Source organism: Salmo trutta, chromosome 8 (genome assembly GCF_901001165.1).
Source record: "Salmo trutta chromosome 8, fSalTru1.1, whole genome shotgun sequence".
NCBI lineage: Eukaryota > Metazoa > Chordata > Actinopteri > Salmoniformes > Salmonidae > Salmo > Salmo trutta.
The window spans coordinates 2,773,265-2,788,449 of NC_042964.1; the positions used below are offsets into that span (position 1 = coordinate 2,773,265).

The following is a 15,185-nucleotide window of genomic DNA, read 5'->3' on the forward strand; positions in this document are numbered from 1 at the left end:
CCAACACTCTACTCAGCAAATTGGATGTAGTCTATCACAGTGCTATCCGTTTTGTTACCAAATCCCCATATACCACCCACCACTGCGACCTGTATGCTCTCAATGGCTTGCCCTCGCTAAATCCACTGGCTCCAGGTCATCTAAAAGACTATGCTTGGTAAAGCCCAGCCTTATCACAGTTCACTGGTCACCATAGCAACACCCACCCATAGCACGCGCTCCAGCAGGTATATTTCACTGGTGATCCCCAAAGCCAACAACTCTTTTGGCAGCTTTTCCTTCCAGTTCTCTGCTGCCAATGATTGGAACGAATTGCAAAAATCACTGAAGCTGGAGACTTATATCTCCCTCTCGAACTTTAAGCATCAGCTGTCAGACCAGCTTACCGATCACTGTACCTGTACACAGCCCATCTGTAATTAGCACACCCAGGTAATTAATCTCCATACTGTCATTTATTTATTTTTTGCTCTTTTGCACCCCAGTATCTCTACTTGCACATCATCATCTGCACATCTATCAGTCCAGAGTACTTGAAATTGAAACAATCCTTAAGTCACTGGCTCACACGAGGATAACTTTTTCTGCAGTTGTGCCAAGTTTTTGATGTTTGCATAGTGTTTCCCCAGAAGCAAATTATTCCCTGACCGGGAACAAACCCCGGGACGCGGCGGTAAGAGCGCCGAATCCTAACCACTAGTACACTAGGGAGATGTCAAAAGCGATTCCACAGTGAGGGGTCTAAACAGAGCTCTTTACCGTCGGCTCACTGTTTCTCTATCCCCAAACGCAACTACTTGCAATCAAAAGGTATGTAGCTCAGCGGAAGAGAGTGTTCATTGCATGTATGAGGGCCTCGGTTCAATCTCCAGCATCTCCACGAAACCACCAAACTCAGCAGATTACATTTTAAAAGGGAACATATGCGTCTGCAGCACTTCTAACCATCTAGGTACTGGTATTTGTCTACATTTGCCAACCTTCGATAGCTCAGTTGGTAGGGCGGAGGACTGTAGGTAAAAGTGCAGCAATCCTTAGGTTGCTGGTTCAAATCCTGCTCGAAGGATTGTGTATTTTCTTGTGGCTTACGCCATCGTTTTGACAGCAGTGAACTTTGACACGTGCTTGACAAACAAGTTATCTTTACCTGACAGCCGAAATCTTCAATTTTTGACCATCGATAGGAATGTTGGGAGAGCAGCAGAGTACTTGAAATTGAAACAATACTTAGGTCACTGGCTCACACGAGGATACATTTTTCTGCAGCTGTGCCAAGTTTTTGATGTTTGCATAGTTTTTTCCCACAAGCAAATTATTCCCTGACTGGGAACAAACCCCGGGACGCGGCGGTAAGAGCGCCGAATCCTAACCACTGGAACACCAGGGAGATGGCAAAAGCGATTTTGCAGTGAGGAGGCTAAACAGCGCTCTTTACCGTCGGCTCACTGTTTCTCTATCCCCAAACGCAACTACTTGCAATCAAAGGGGATGTAGTTCAGCGGAAGAGAGTGTTCATTGCATCTATGAGGACCTGGTTCAATCTCCAGCATCTCCACGAAACCACCAATCTCAGCAGATGAATTTTTTTAAGGGAATATATGCGTCTGCAGCACTTCTGACCATCTAGGTGATGGCATTTGTCTACATTTGACAACCTTCGATAGCTCAGTTGGTAGAGTGGAGGACTGTAGGTGAAAGTGCAGCAATCCTTAGGTTGCTGGTTCAAATCCGGCTTGAAGGATTGTGTATTTTCTTGTGGCTTACTACAACGTTTTGACAGCAGTGCACTTTGACATGTGCTTGACAAACAAATTATCTTTCCCTGAGAGCCGGAATCTTCAATTGTTGACATCGATAGGAATGATGGGAGAGCAGCAGAGTACTTGAAATTGCAACAATCCTTAGGTCACTGGCTCACACGAGGATAACTTTTTCTGCAGTTGTGCAAAGTTTTTGATGTTTGCATAGTGTTTCCCCAGAAGCAAATTATTCCCTGAACGGGAACAAACCCCAGAACGCGGTGGTGAGAGCGCCGAATCCTATCCTCTAGAACACCAGGGAGATGGCAAAAGCGATTTCGCAGTGAGGGGGCTAAACAGCATTCTTTACCGGCGGCTCACTGTTTCTCTATCCCCAAACGTAACTATTTGCAATCAAATGGGATGTAGCTCAGCGGAAGAGACTGTTCGTTGCTTGTATGAGGACCTGGGGTCAATCTCCAGCATCTCCATGAAACCACCAAACTCAGCAGATTACATTTTTAAAGGGAACATATGCGTCAGCAGCACTTCTGACCATCTAGGTACTGGTATTTGTCTACATTTGACATCCTTCGATAGCTCAGTTGGTAGAGTGGAGGACTGTAGGTGGAAGTGTAGCAATCCTTAGGTTGTTGGTTCAAATCCGGCTCGAAGGATTGTGTATTTTCTTGTGGCTTACGCCATCGGTTTGACAGCAGTGAACTTTGACACGTGCTTGACAAACAAGTTATCTTTCCCTGAGAGCCGAAATCTTCAATTGTTGACCATCGATAGGAATGTTGGGAGAGCAGCACAGTACTTGAAATTGAAACAATCCTTAGGTCACTGGCTCACACGAGGATAACTTTTTCTGCAGTTGGGCCAAGTTTTTGATGTTTGCATAGTGTTTCCCCAGAAGCAAATTATTCCCTGACCGGGAACAAACCCCAGGACGCGGTGGTGAGAGCGCCGAATCCTATCCACTAGAACACCAGGTAGATGGCAAAAGCGATTTCGCAGTGAGGGGGCTAAACAGCATTCTTTAACGTCGGCTCACTGTTTCTCTAACCCCAAACGCAACTACTTGCAATCAAAAGGGATGTAGCTCAGCGGAAGAGAGTGTTCGTTGCATGTATGAGGACCTCGGTTCAATCTCCAGGATCTCCACGAAACCACCAAACTCAGCAGATCAACTTTTTAAAAGGAACATATGCGTCTGCAGCACTTCTGACCATCTAGGTACTGGTATTTGTCTACATTCGACAACCTTCGATAGCTCAGTTGGTAGAGCGGAGGACTGTAGGTCGCTGGTTCAAATCAGGCTCGAAGGATTGTGTATTTTCTTGTGGCTTACGCCAACGTTTTGACAGCAGTGAACTTTGACACGTGCTTGACAAACAAGTTATCTTTCCCTGAGAGCCAAAATCTTTAATTGTTGACCATCGATAGGAATGTTGGTAGAGAAGCAGAGTACTTGAAATTGAAACAATCCTTAGGTCACTGGCTCAAACGAGGATAACTTTTTCTGCAGTTGTGCCAAGTTTTTGATGTTTGCATAGTGTTTCCCCAGAAGCAAATTATTCCCTGACCGGGAACAAACCCCGGGACGCGGCGGTAAGGGCGCCGAATCCTAACCACTAGTACACCAGGGAGATGGCAAAAGCGATTCCGCAGTGAGGGGTCTAAACAGAGCTCTTTACCGTCGGCTCAATGTTTCTGTATCCCCAAACGCAACTACTTGCAATCAAAAGGTATGTAGCTCAGCGGAAGAGAGTGTTCGTTGCATGTATGAGGGCCTCGGATCAATCTCCAGCATCTCCACGAAACCACCAAACTCAGCAGATTACATTTTAAAAGGGAACATATGCGTCTGCAGCACTTCTAACCATCTAGGTACTGGTATTTGTCTACATTTGACAAGCTTTGATAGCTCAGTTGGTAGAGCGGAGGACTGTAGGTGAAAGTGCAGCAATCCTTAGGTTGCTGGTTCAAATCCGGCTCGAAGGATTGTGTATTTTCTTGTGGCTTACGCCATCGTTTTGACAGCCGTGCGCTTTGACATGTGCTTGACAAACGAATTATCTTTCCCTGAGAGCCGGAATCTTCAATTGTTGAAATCGATAGGAATGTTGGGAGAGCAGCAGAGTACTTGAATTTCCAACAATCCTTAGGTCACTGGCTCACACGAGGATAACTTTGCTTGTAACTTTGCTTCGTTGCTTGTATGAGGACCTGGGTTCAATCTCCAGCATCTCCATGAAACCACCAAACTCAGCAGATTACATTTTTAAAGGGAACATATGCGTCAGCAGCACTTCTGACCATCTAGGTACTGGTATTTGTCTACATTTGACATCCTTCGATAGCTCAGTTGGTAGAGCGGAGAACTGTAGGTGGAAATGTAGCAATCCTTAGGTCGTTGGTTCAAATCTGGCTCGAAGGATTGTGTATTTTCTTGTGGCTTACGCCATCGTTTTGACAGCAGTGAACTTTGACACGTGCTTGACAAACAAGTTATCTTTCCCTGAGAGCCGAAATCTTCAATTCTTGACCATCGATAGGAATGTTGGGAGAGCAGCAGAGTACTTGAAATTGAAACAATCCTTAGGTCACTGGCTCACACGAGGATAACTTTTTCTGCAGTTGTGCCAAGTTTTTGATGTTTGCATAGAATTTCCCCAGAAGCAAATTATTCCCTGACCGGGAACAAACCCCGGGACGTGTTGGTGAGAGCGCCGAATCCCAACCACTAGAACACCAGGGAGATGGCAAAAGCGATTTCGCAGTGAGGGGTCTAAACAGCGCTCTTTACCGTCGGCTCACTGTTTCTCTATCCCCAAACGCAACTACTTGCAATCAAAAGGGATGTAGCTCAGCGGAAGAGAGTGTTCGTTGCATGTATGAGGGCCTCGGTTCAATCTCCAGCATCTCCACGAAACCACCAAACTCAGCAGATCAACTTTTTAAAAGGAACATATGCGTCTGCAGCACTTCTGACCATCTAGGTACTGGTATTTGTTTACATTTGACAACCTTCGATAGCTCAGTTGGTAGAGCGGAGGACTGTAGGTGAAAGTGCAGCAATCCTTACGTTGCTGGTTCAAATCCGGCTCGAAGGATAGTGTATTTTCTTGTGGCTTACGCCATCATTTTGACAGCAGTGAACTGTGACACGTGCTTGACAAACAAGTTATCTTTCCATGAGAGCCGAAATCTTCAATTTTTGACCATCGATAGGAATGTTGGGAGAGCAGCAGAGTACTTGAAATTGAAACAATCCTTAGGTCACTGGCTCACACGAGGATAACTTTTTCTGCAGTTGTGCCAAGTTATTGATGTTTGCATAGTGTTTCCCCAGAAGCAAATTATTCACTGACTGGGAACAAACCCCGGGACGCGGCGGTGAGAGGGCCGAATCCTAACCAATGTAACACCAGGGAGATGGCAAAAGCGATTTTGCAGTGAGGGGGCTAAACAGCGCTCTTTACCGTCGGCTCACTGTTTCTCTATCCCCAAACGCAACTACTTGCAATCAAAAGGGATGTAGTTCAGCGGAAGAGAGTGTTCGTTGCATGTATGAGGGCCTCGATTCAATCTCCAGCATCTCCACGAAACCACCAAACTCAGCAGATCAACTTTTTAAAAGGAACATATGCGTCTGCAGCACTTCTGACCATCTAGGTACTGGTATTTGTCTACATTAGACAACCTTCGATAGCTCAGTTGGTAGAGCGGAGGACTGTAGGTGAAAGTGCAGCAATCCTTAGGTTGCTGGTTCAAATCTGGCTCGAAGGATAGTGTATTTTCTTGTGGCTTACGCCATCGTTTTGACAGCAGTGAACTTTGACACGTGCTTGACAAACAAGTTGTCTTTCCCTGAGAGCCGAAATCTTCATTTTTTGACCATCGATAGGAATGTTGGGAGAGCAGCAGAGTACTTGAAATTGAAACAATCCTTAGGTCACTGGCTCAGACAAGGATAACTTTTTCTGCAGTTGTGCCAAGTTTTTGATGTTTGCATAGTGTTTCCCCAGAAGCAAATTATTCCCTGACTAGGAACAAACCCCGGGACGCGGCGGTAAGAGCGCCGAATCCTAACCACTAGAACACCAGGGAGATGGCAAAAGCGATTTCGCAGTGAGGGGTCTAAACAGCGCTCTTTACCGTCGGCTCACTGTTTCTCTATCCCCAAACGCAACTACTTGCAGTCAAAAGGGATGTAGCTCAGCGGAAGAGAGTGTTCGTTGCATGTATGAGGGCCTCGGTTCAATCTCCAATATCTCCACGAAACCACCAAACTCAGCAGATCAACTTTTTAAAAGGAACATATGCGTCTGCAGCACTTCTGACCATCTAGGTACTGGTATTTGTCTACATTTGACAACCTTCAATAGCTCAGTTGGTAGAGCAGAGGACTGTAGGTGAAAGTGCAGCAATCCTTAGGTTGCTGGTTCAAATCCGTCTCGAAGGATTGTGTACTTTCTTGTGGCTTACGCCATCGTCTTGACAGCAGTGAACTTTGAAACGTGCTTGACAAACAAGTTATCTTTCCCTGAGAGCCGAAATCTTCGATTTTTGACCATCGATAGGAATGTTGGGAGAGCAGCAGAGTACTTGAAATTGAAACAATCCTTAGGTCACTGGCTCACACGAGGATAACTTTTTCTGCAGTTGTGCCAAGTTTTTGATGTTTGCATAGTGTTTCCCCAGAAGCAAATTATTCCCTGACTAGGAACAAACCCCGGGACGCGACGGTAAGAGCGCCGAATCCTAACCACTGGAACACCAGGGAGATGGCAAAAGCGATTTTGCAGTGAGGGGTTTATACAGCGCTCTTTACCGTCGGCTCACTGTTTCTCTATCCCCAAACGCAACTACTTGCAATCAAAAGGGATGTAGCTCAGCGGAAGAGAGTGTTCGTTGCATGTATGAGGGCCTCGGTTCAATCTCCAGCATCTCCACGAAACCACCAAACTCAGCAGATCAACTTTTTAAAAGGAACATATGCGTCTGCAGCACTTCTGACCATCTAGGTACTGGTATTTGTCTACATTTGACAACGTTCGATAGCTCAGTTGGTAGAGCGGAGGACTGTAGGTGAAAGTGCAGCGATCCTTAGGTTGCTGGTTCAAATCCGGCTCGAAGGACTGTGTATTTTCGTGTGGCTTACGCCACCGTTTTGACAGCAGTGAACTTTGACACGTCCTTGACAAATAAGTTATCTTTCACTGAGATCCGAAATCTTCGATTTTTGACCATCGATAGGAATGTTGGGAGAGCAGCAGAGTGCTTGAAATTGAAACAATCCTTAGGTCACTGGCTCACACGAGGATAACTTTTTCTGCAGTTGTGCCAAGTTTTTGATGTTTGCATAGTGTTTCCCCAGAAGCAAATTATTCCCTGACTGGGAGCAAACCCCGGGACGCGGCGGTAAGAGCGCCGAATCCTAACCACTGGAACACCAGGGAGATGGCAAAAGCGATTTTGCAGTGAGGGGAATAAACAGTGATCTTTACAGTCGGCTCACTGTTTCTCTATCCCCAAACGCAACTACTTGCAATCAAAGGGGATGTAGCTCAGCGGAAGAGAGTGTTCGTTGCATCTATGAGGACCTGGGTTCAATCTCCAGCATCTAAACGAAACCACCAAACTCAGCAGATACATTTTTTAAAGGGAATATATGCGTCTGCAGCACTTCTGAACATCTAGGTGATGGTATTTGTCTACATTTGACAACATTCGAAAGCTCAGTTGGTAGAGCGGAGGACTGTAGGTGAAAGTGCAGCAATCCTTAGGTTGCTGGTTCATATCCGGCTCGTAGGACTGTGTATTTTCGTGTGGCTTACGCCACCGTTTTGACAGCAGTGAACTTTGACACGTCCTTGACAAATAAGTTATCTTTCCCTGAGAGCCGAAATCTTCGATTTTTGACCATCGATAGGAATGTTGGGAGAGCAGCAGAGTACTTGAAATTGAAACAATCCTTAGGTCACTGGCTCACACGAGGATAACTTTTTCTGCAGTTGTGCCAAGCTTTTGATGTTTGCATAGTGTTTCCCCAGAAGCAAATTATTCCCTGACCGGGAACAAACCCCGGGACGCGGCGGTGAGAGGGCCGAATCCTAACCACTGGAACACCAGGGAGATGGCAAAAGCGATTTTGCAGTGAGGGGGCTAAACAGCGCTCTTTACCGTCGGCTCACTGTTTCTCTATCCCCAAACGCAACTACTTGCAATCAAAAGGGATGTAGCTCAGCGGAAGAGAGTGTTCGTTGCATGTGTGAGGGCCTCGGTTCAATCTCCAGCATCTCCACGAAACCACAAAACTCAGCAGATCAACTTTTTAAAAGGAACATATGCGTCTGCAGCACTTCTGACCATCTAGGTACTGGTATTTGTCTACATTTGAAAACCTTCGATAGCTCAGTTGGTAGAGAGGGGGACTGTAGGTGAAAGTGCAGCAATCCTTAGGTCGCTGGTTCAAATCTGGCTTGAAGGATTGTATATTTTCTTGTGGCTTACGCCATCGTTTTGACAGCAGTGAACTTTGAAACGTGCTTGACAAACAAGTTACCTTTCCCTGAGAGCCGAAATCTTCAAATTTTGACCATCGATAGGAATGTTGGGAGAGCAGCAGAGTACTTGAAATTGAAACAATCCTTAGGTCACTGGCTCACACGAGGATAACTTTTTCTGCAGTTGTGCAAAGTTTTTGATGTTTGCATAGTGTTTCCCCAGAAGCAAATTATTCCCTGACTAGGAACAAACCCCGGGACGCGGCGGTGAGAGGGCCGAATCCTAACCACTGGAACACCATGGAGATGGCAAAAGCGATTTTGCAGTGAGGGGGCTAAACAGCGCTCTTTACCGTCGGCTCACTGTTTCTCTATCCCCAAACGCAACTACTTGCAATCAAAAGGGATGTAGCTCAGCGGAAGAGAGTGTTCGTTGCATGTGTGAGGGCCTCGGTTCAATCTCCAGCATCTCCACGAAACCACAAAACTCAGCAGATCAACTTATTAAAAGGAACATATGCGTCTGCAGCACTTCTGACCATCTAGCTACTGGTCTACATTTGACAACCTTCGATAGCTCAGTTGGTAGAGCGGAGGACTGTAGGTGAAAGTGCAGCAATCCTTAGGTCGCTGGTTCAAATCCGGCTCGAAGGACTGTGTATTTTCGTGTGGCTTACGCCATCATTTTGACGGCAGTGAACTTTGACACGTGCTTGACAAACAATTTATCTTTCCCTGAGAGCCGAAATCTTCGATTTTTGACCATCGATAGGAATGTCTGGAGAGCTGCAGAGTACTTGAAATTGAAACAATCCTTAGGTCACTGGCTCACACGAGGATAACTTTTTCTGCAGTTGTGCAAGTTTTTGATGTTTGCATAGTGTTTCCCCAGAAGCAAATTATTCCCTGACTTAGAACAAACCCCGGGGCGCGGCGGTGAGAGGGCCGAATCCTAACCACTGGAACACCAGGGAGATGGCAAAAGCGATTTTGCAGTGAGGGGGCTAAACAGCGCTCTTTACCGTCGGCTCACTGTTTCTCTATCCCCAAACGCAACTACTTGCAATCAAAAGGGATGTAGCTCAGCGGAAGAGAGTGTTCGTTGCATGTGTGAGGGCCTCGGTTCAATCTCCAGCATCTCCACGAAACCACCAAACTCAGCAGATCAACTTATTATTAAAAGGAACATATGCATCTGCAGCACTTCTGACCATCTAGGTACTGGTATTTGTGTACATTTGACAACCTTTGATAGCTCAGTTGGTAGAACGGAGGACTGTAGGTGAAAGTGCAGCAATCCTTAGGTCGCTGGTTCAAATCCGGCTCGAAGGATTGTGTATTTTCTTGTGGCTTACGCCATCGTCTTGACAGCAGTGAACTTTGACACGTGCTTGACAAACAAGTTATCTTTCCCTGAGAGCCGAAATCTTCAATTTTTGACCATCGATAGGAATGTTGGGAGAGCAGCAGAGTACTTGAAATTGAAACAATCCTTAGGTCACTGGCTCACACGAGGATAACTTTTTCTGCAGTTGTGCCAAGTTTTTGATGTTTGCATAGTGTTTCCCCAGAAGCAAATTATTCCCTGACTAGGAACAAACCCCAGGACGCGGCGGTAAGAGCGCCGAATCCTAACCACTAGAACACCAGGGAGATGGCAAAAGCGATTTCGCAGTGAGGGGTCTAAACAGCGCTCTTTACCGTCGGCTCACTGTTTCTCTATCCCCAAACGCAACTACTTGCAAGCAAAAGGGATGTAGCTCAGCGGAAGAGAGTGTTCGTTGCATGTATGAGGGCCTCGGTTCAATCTCCAGCATCTCCACGAAACCACCAAACTCAGCAGATCAACTTTTTAAAAGGAACATATGCGTCTGCAGCACTTCTGACCATCTAGGTACTGGTATTTGTCTACATTTGACAACCTTCGATAGCTCAGTTGGTAGAGCGGAGGACTGTAGGTGAAAGTGCAGCAATCCTTAGGTCGCTGGTTCAAATCCGGCTCGAAGGACTGTGTATTTTCGTGTGGCTTACGCCATCGTTTTGACGGCAGTGAACTTTGACACGTGCTTGACAAACAATTTATCTTTCCCTGAGAGCCGAAATCTTCGATTTTTGACCATCGATAGGAATGTTGGGAGAGCAGCAGAGTACTTGAAATTGAAACAATCCTTAGGTCACTGGCTCACACGAGGATAACTTTTTCTGCAGTTGTGCAAGTTTTTGATGTTTGCATAGTGTTTCCCCAGAAGCAAATTATTCCCTGACTTAGAACAAACCCAGGGACGCGGCGGTGAGAGGGCCGAATCCTAACCACTGGAACACCAGGGAGATGGCAAAAGCGATTTTGCAGTGAGGGGGCTAAACAGCGCTCTTTACCGTCAGCTCACTGTTTCTCTATCCCCAAACGCAACTACTTGCAATCAAAAGGGATGTAGCTCAGCGGAAGAGAGTGTTCGTTGCATGTGTGAGGGCCTCGGTTCAATCTCCAGCATCTCCACGAAACCACCAAACTCAGCAGATCAACTTATTAATAAAAGGAACATATGCGTCTGCAGCACTTCTGACCATCTAGGTACTGGTATTTGTCTACATTTGACAACCTTCGATAGCTCAGTTGGTAGAGCGGAGGACTGTAGGTGAAAGTGCAGCAATCCTTAAGTCGCTGGTTCAAATCCGGCTCGAAGGATTGTGTATTTTCTCGTGGCTTGCGCCATCGTTTTGACAGCAGTGAACTTTGACACGTGCTTGACAAACAAGTTATCTTTCCCTGAGAGCCGAAATCTTCAATTGTTGACCATCGATAGGAATGTTGGGAGACCAGCACAGTACTTGAAATTGAAACAATCCTTAGGTCACTGGCTCACACGAGGATAACTTTTTCTGCAGTTGTGCCAAGTTTTTGATGTTTGCATAGTGTTTCCCCAGAAGCAAATTATTCCCTGACTAGGAACAAACCCCGGGACGCGACGGTAAGAGCGCCGAATCCTAACCACTAGAACACCAGGGAGATGGTAAAAGCGATTTTGCAGTGAGGGGGCTAAACAGCGCTCTTTACCGTCGGCTCACTGTTTCTCTATCCCTAAACGCAACTACTTGCAATCAAAGGGGATGTAGCTCAGCGGAAGAGAGTGTTCGTTGCTTGTATGAGGACCTGGGTTCAATCTCCTGCATCTCCACGAAACCACCAAACTCAGCAGATTAAATTTTTAAATGGAACATATGCATCTGCAGCACTTCTGACCATCTAGGTGATAGCATTTGTCTACATTCGACAACTTTCGATAGCTCAGTTGGTAGAGCGGAGGACTGTAGGTGAAAGTGCAGCAATCCTTAGGTCGCTGGTTCAAATCCGGCTCGAAGGATTGTGTATTTTCTTGTGGCTTACGCCATCGTTTTGACAGCAGTAAACTTTGACACGTGCTTGACAAACAAGTTATCTTTCCCTGAGAGCCGAAATCTTCAATTGTTGACCATCGATAGGAATGTAGGGAGAGCAGCACAGTACTTGAAATTGAAACAATCCTTAGGTCACTGGCTCACACGAGGATAACTTTTTCTGCAGTTGTGCCAAGTTATTGATGTTTGCATTGTGTTTCCCCAGAAGCAAATTATTCCCTGACTAGGAACAAACCCCGGCACGCGGCGGTAAGAGCGCCGAATCTTAACCACTAGAACACCAGGGAGATGGCAAAAGCGATTTCGCAGTGAGGGGTCTAAACAGCGCTCTTTACCGTCGGCTCACTGTTTCTCTATCCCCAAACGCAACAACTTGCAATCAAATGGGATGTAGCTAAGCGGAAGAGAGTGTTCGTTGCATGTATGAGGGCCTCTGTTCAATCTCCAGCATCTCCACGAAACCACCAAACTCAGCAGATCAACTTTTTAAAAGGAACATATGCGTCTGCAGCACTTCTGACCATCTAGGTACTGGTATTTGTTTACAATTGACAACCTTCGATAGCTCAGTTGGTAGAGCGGAGGACTGTAGGTGAAAGTGCAGCAATCCTTAGGTTGCTGGTTCAAATCCGGTTCGAAGGATTGTGTATTTTCTTGTGGCTTACGCAATCGTCTTGACAGCACTGAACTTTGACACGTGCTTGACAAACAAGTTATCTTTCCCTGAGAGCCGAAATCTTCCATTTTTGACCATCGATAGGAATGTTGGGAGAGCAGCACAGTACTTGAAATTGAAACAATCCTTAGGTCACTGGCTCACACGACGATAACTTGTTCTGCAGTTGTGCCAAGTTTTTGATGTTTGCATAGTGTTTCCCCAGAAGCAAATTATTCCCTGACTGGGAACAAACCCCGGGACGCGGCGGTAAGAGCGCCGAATCCTAACCACTGGAACACCAGGGAGATGGCAAAAGCGATTTCGCAGTGAGGGGTCTAAACAGCGCTCTTTACCGTCGGCTCACTGTTTCTCTATCCCTAAACGCAACTACTTGCAATCAAAGGGGATGTAGCTCAGCGGAAGAGAGTGTTCGTTGCTTGTATGAGGACCTGGGTTCAATCTCCTGCATCTCCACGAAACCACCAAACTCAGCAGATCAACTTTTTAAAAGGAACATATGCGTCTGCAGTACTTCTGACCATCTAGGTACTGGTATTTGTCTACATTTGACAACCTTCGATAGCTCAGTTGGTAGAGTGGAGGACTGTAGGTGAAAGTGCAGCAATCCTTATGTCGCTGGTTCAAATCCGGTTCGAAGGATTGTGTATTTTCTTGTGGCTTACGCAATCGTCTTGACAGCACTGAACTTTGACACGTGCTTGACAAACAAGTTATCTTTCCCTGAGAGCCGAAATCTTCAATTTTTGACCATCGATAGGAATGTTGGGAGAGCAGCACAGTACTTGAAATTGAAACAATCCTTAGGTCACTGGCTCACACGAGGATAACTTGTTCTGCAGTTGTGCCAAGTTTTTGATGTTTGCATAGTGTTTCCCCAGAAGCAAATTATTCCCTGACTGGGAACAAACCCCGGGACGCGGCGGTAAGAGCGCCGAATCCTAACCACTGGAACACCAGGGAGATGGCAAAAGCGATTTCGCAGTGAGGGGTCTAAACAGCGCTCTTTACCGTCGGCTCACTGTTTCTCTATCCCTAAACGCAACTACTTGCAATCAAAGGGGATGTAGCTCAGCGGAAGAGAGTGTTCGTTGCTTGTATGAGGACCTGGGTTCAATCTCCTGCATCTCCACGAAACCACCAAACTCAGCAGATCAACTTTTTAAAAGGAACATATGCGTCTGCAGTACTTCTGACCATCTAGGTACTGGTATTTGTCTACATTTGACAACCTTCGATAGCTCAGTTGGTAGAGTGGAGGACTGTAGGTGAAAGTGCAGCAATCCTTATGTCGCTGGTTCAAATCCGGTTCGAAGGATTGTGTATTTTCTTGTGGCTTACGCAATCGTCTTGACAGCACTGAACTTTGACACGTGCTTGACAAACAAGTTATCTTTCCCTGAGAGCCGAAATCTTCAATTTTTGACCATCGATAGGAATGTTGGGAGAGCAGCACAGTACTTGAAATTGAAACAATCCTTAGGTCACTGGCTCACACGAGGATAACTTGTTCTGCAGTTGTGCCAAGTTTTTGATGTTTGCATAGTGTTTCCCCAGAAGCAAATTATTCCCTGACTGGGAACAAACCCCGGGACGCGGCGGTAAGAGCGCCGAATCCTAACCACTGGAACACCAGGGAGATGGCAAAAGCGATTTCGCAGTGAGGGGTCTAAACAGCGCTCTTTACCGTCGGCTCACTGTTTCTCTATCCCCAAACGCAACTACTTGCAATCAAAAGGGATGTAGCTCAGCGGAAGAGAGTGTTCGTTGCATGTATGAGGGCCTCGGTTCAATCTCCAGCATCTCCACGAAACCACCAAACTCAGCAGATCAACTTTTTAAAAGGAACATATGCGTCTGCAGTACTTCTGACCATCTAGGTACTGGTATTTGTCTACATTTGACAACCTTCGATAGCTCAGTTGGTAGAGTGGAGGACTGTAGGTGAAAGTGCAGCAATCCTTATGTCGCTGGTTCAAATCCGGTTCGAAGGATTGTGTATTTTCTTGTGGCTTACGCAATCGTCTTGACAGCACTGAACTTTGACACGTGCTTGACAAACAAGTTATCTTTCCCTGAGAGCCGAAATCTTCAATTTTTGACCATCGATAGGAATGTTGGGAGAGCAGCACAGTACTTGAAATTGAAACAATCCTTAGGTCACTGGCTCACACGAGGATAACTTGTTCTGCAGTTGTGCCAAGTTTTTGATGTTTGCATAGTGTTTCCCCAGAAGCAAATTATTCCCTGACTGGGAACAAACCCCGGGACGCGGCGGTAAGAGCGCCGAATCCTAACCACTGGAACACCAGGGAGATGGCAAAAGCGATTTCGCAGTGAGGGGTCTAAACAGCGCTCTTTACCGTCGGCTCACTGTTTCTCTATCCCCAAACGCAACTACTTGCAATCAAAAGGGATGTAGCTCAGCGGAAGAGAGTGTTCGTTGCATGTATGAGGGCCTCGGTTCAATCTCCAGCATCTCCACGAAACCACCAAACTCAGCAGATCAACTTTTTAAAAGGAACATATGCGTCTGCAGCACTTCTGACCATCTAGGTACTGTTATTTGTCAACAGTTGACAACCTTCGATAGCTCAGTTGGTAGAACGGAGGACTGTAGGTGAAAGTGCAGCAATCCTTAGGTCGCTGGTTCAAATCCGGCTCGAAGGATTGTGTATTTTCTTGTGGCTTACGCCATCGTTTTGACAGCAGTGAACTTTAACACGTGCTTGAGAAATAAGTTATCTTTCCCTGAGAGCCGAAATCTTCAATTGTTGACCATCGATAGGAATGTTGGGAGAGCAGCACAGTACTTGAAATTGAAACAATCCTTAGGTCACTGGCTCACACGAGGTAACT

The 15,185-nt window shown here is 46.1% G+C and overlaps 20 non-coding genes across 20 annotated transcripts; all 20 read left to right on the forward strand.

Moving 5' to 3' along the window:
* Positions 1–979: 979 nt before the first annotated feature.
* Positions 980–1,066, forward strand: trnay-gua (transfer RNA tyrosine (anticodon GUA)). The gene is given in 2 exon segments: positions 980–1,016; positions 1,031–1,066. It is a non-coding gene; the product is annotated as a tRNA-Tyr (tRNA).
* Positions 1,067–1,654: 588 nt separating this feature from the next.
* trnay-gua (transfer RNA tyrosine (anticodon GUA)) lies at positions 1,655–1,741 on the forward strand. The gene is given in 2 exon segments: positions 1,655–1,691; positions 1,706–1,741. It is a non-coding gene; the product is annotated as a tRNA-Tyr (tRNA).
* Positions 1,742–2,329: 588 nt separating this feature from the next.
* Positions 2,330–2,416, forward strand: trnay-gua (transfer RNA tyrosine (anticodon GUA)). The gene is given in 2 exon segments: positions 2,330–2,366; positions 2,381–2,416. It is a non-coding gene; the product is annotated as a tRNA-Tyr (tRNA).
* A 1,243-nt stretch (positions 2,417–3,659) lies between these two features.
* Positions 3,660–3,746, forward strand: trnay-gua (transfer RNA tyrosine (anticodon GUA)). The gene is given in 2 exon segments: positions 3,660–3,696; positions 3,711–3,746. It is a non-coding gene; the product is annotated as a tRNA-Tyr (tRNA).
* A 349-nt stretch (positions 3,747–4,095) lies between these two features.
* Positions 4,096–4,182, forward strand: trnay-gua (transfer RNA tyrosine (anticodon GUA)). Its single transcript is given in 2 exon segments — positions 4,096–4,132; positions 4,147–4,182. It is a non-coding gene; the product is annotated as a tRNA-Tyr (tRNA).
* Positions 4,183–4,771: 589 nt separating this feature from the next.
* trnay-gua (transfer RNA tyrosine (anticodon GUA)) lies at positions 4,772–4,858 on the forward strand. The gene is given in 2 exon segments: positions 4,772–4,808; positions 4,823–4,858. It is a non-coding gene; the product is annotated as a tRNA-Tyr (tRNA).
* A 589-nt stretch (positions 4,859–5,447) lies between these two features.
* Positions 5,448–5,534, forward strand: trnay-gua (transfer RNA tyrosine (anticodon GUA)). Its single transcript is given in 2 exon segments — positions 5,448–5,484; positions 5,499–5,534. It is a non-coding gene; the product is annotated as a tRNA-Tyr (tRNA).
* Positions 5,535–6,123: 589 nt separating this feature from the next.
* On the forward strand, positions 6,124–6,210 carry trnay-gua (transfer RNA tyrosine (anticodon GUA)). The gene is given in 2 exon segments: positions 6,124–6,160; positions 6,175–6,210. It is a non-coding gene; the product is annotated as a tRNA-Tyr (tRNA).
* Positions 6,211–6,799: 589 nt separating this feature from the next.
* Positions 6,800–6,886, forward strand: trnay-gua (transfer RNA tyrosine (anticodon GUA)). Its single transcript is given in 2 exon segments — positions 6,800–6,836; positions 6,851–6,886. It is a non-coding gene; the product is annotated as a tRNA-Tyr (tRNA).
* A 1,265-nt stretch (positions 6,887–8,151) lies between these two features.
* On the forward strand, positions 8,152–8,238 carry trnay-gua (transfer RNA tyrosine (anticodon GUA)). The gene is given in 2 exon segments: positions 8,152–8,188; positions 8,203–8,238. It is a non-coding gene; the product is annotated as a tRNA-Tyr (tRNA).
* Positions 8,239–8,821: 583 nt separating this feature from the next.
* trnay-gua (transfer RNA tyrosine (anticodon GUA)) lies at positions 8,822–8,908 on the forward strand. The gene is given in 2 exon segments: positions 8,822–8,858; positions 8,873–8,908. It is a non-coding gene; the product is annotated as a tRNA-Tyr (tRNA).
* A 591-nt stretch (positions 8,909–9,499) lies between these two features.
* trnay-gua (transfer RNA tyrosine (anticodon GUA)) lies at positions 9,500–9,586 on the forward strand. Its single transcript is given in 2 exon segments — positions 9,500–9,536; positions 9,551–9,586. It is a non-coding gene; the product is annotated as a tRNA-Tyr (tRNA).
* Positions 9,587–10,175: 589 nt separating this feature from the next.
* trnay-gua (transfer RNA tyrosine (anticodon GUA)) lies at positions 10,176–10,262 on the forward strand. The gene is given in 2 exon segments: positions 10,176–10,212; positions 10,227–10,262. It is a non-coding gene; the product is annotated as a tRNA-Tyr (tRNA).
* Positions 10,263–10,853: 591 nt separating this feature from the next.
* trnay-gua (transfer RNA tyrosine (anticodon GUA)) lies at positions 10,854–10,940 on the forward strand. The gene is given in 2 exon segments: positions 10,854–10,890; positions 10,905–10,940. It is a non-coding gene; the product is annotated as a tRNA-Tyr (tRNA).
* A 589-nt stretch (positions 10,941–11,529) lies between these two features.
* trnay-gua (transfer RNA tyrosine (anticodon GUA)) lies at positions 11,530–11,616 on the forward strand. The gene is given in 2 exon segments: positions 11,530–11,566; positions 11,581–11,616. It is a non-coding gene; the product is annotated as a tRNA-Tyr (tRNA).
* Positions 11,617–12,205: 589 nt separating this feature from the next.
* Positions 12,206–12,292, forward strand: trnay-gua (transfer RNA tyrosine (anticodon GUA)). The gene is given in 2 exon segments: positions 12,206–12,242; positions 12,257–12,292. It is a non-coding gene; the product is annotated as a tRNA-Tyr (tRNA).
* Positions 12,293–12,881: 589 nt separating this feature from the next.
* On the forward strand, positions 12,882–12,968 carry trnay-gua (transfer RNA tyrosine (anticodon GUA)). Its single transcript is given in 2 exon segments — positions 12,882–12,918; positions 12,933–12,968. It is a non-coding gene; the product is annotated as a tRNA-Tyr (tRNA).
* A 589-nt stretch (positions 12,969–13,557) lies between these two features.
* trnay-gua (transfer RNA tyrosine (anticodon GUA)) lies at positions 13,558–13,644 on the forward strand. Its single transcript is given in 2 exon segments — positions 13,558–13,594; positions 13,609–13,644. It is a non-coding gene; the product is annotated as a tRNA-Tyr (tRNA).
* A 589-nt stretch (positions 13,645–14,233) lies between these two features.
* On the forward strand, positions 14,234–14,320 carry trnay-gua (transfer RNA tyrosine (anticodon GUA)). Its single transcript is given in 2 exon segments — positions 14,234–14,270; positions 14,285–14,320. It is a non-coding gene; the product is annotated as a tRNA-Tyr (tRNA).
* Positions 14,321–14,909: 589 nt separating this feature from the next.
* On the forward strand, positions 14,910–14,996 carry trnay-gua (transfer RNA tyrosine (anticodon GUA)). Its single transcript is given in 2 exon segments — positions 14,910–14,946; positions 14,961–14,996. It is a non-coding gene; the product is annotated as a tRNA-Tyr (tRNA).
* The last annotated feature ends 189 nt before the right edge of the window (positions 14,997–15,185 follow it).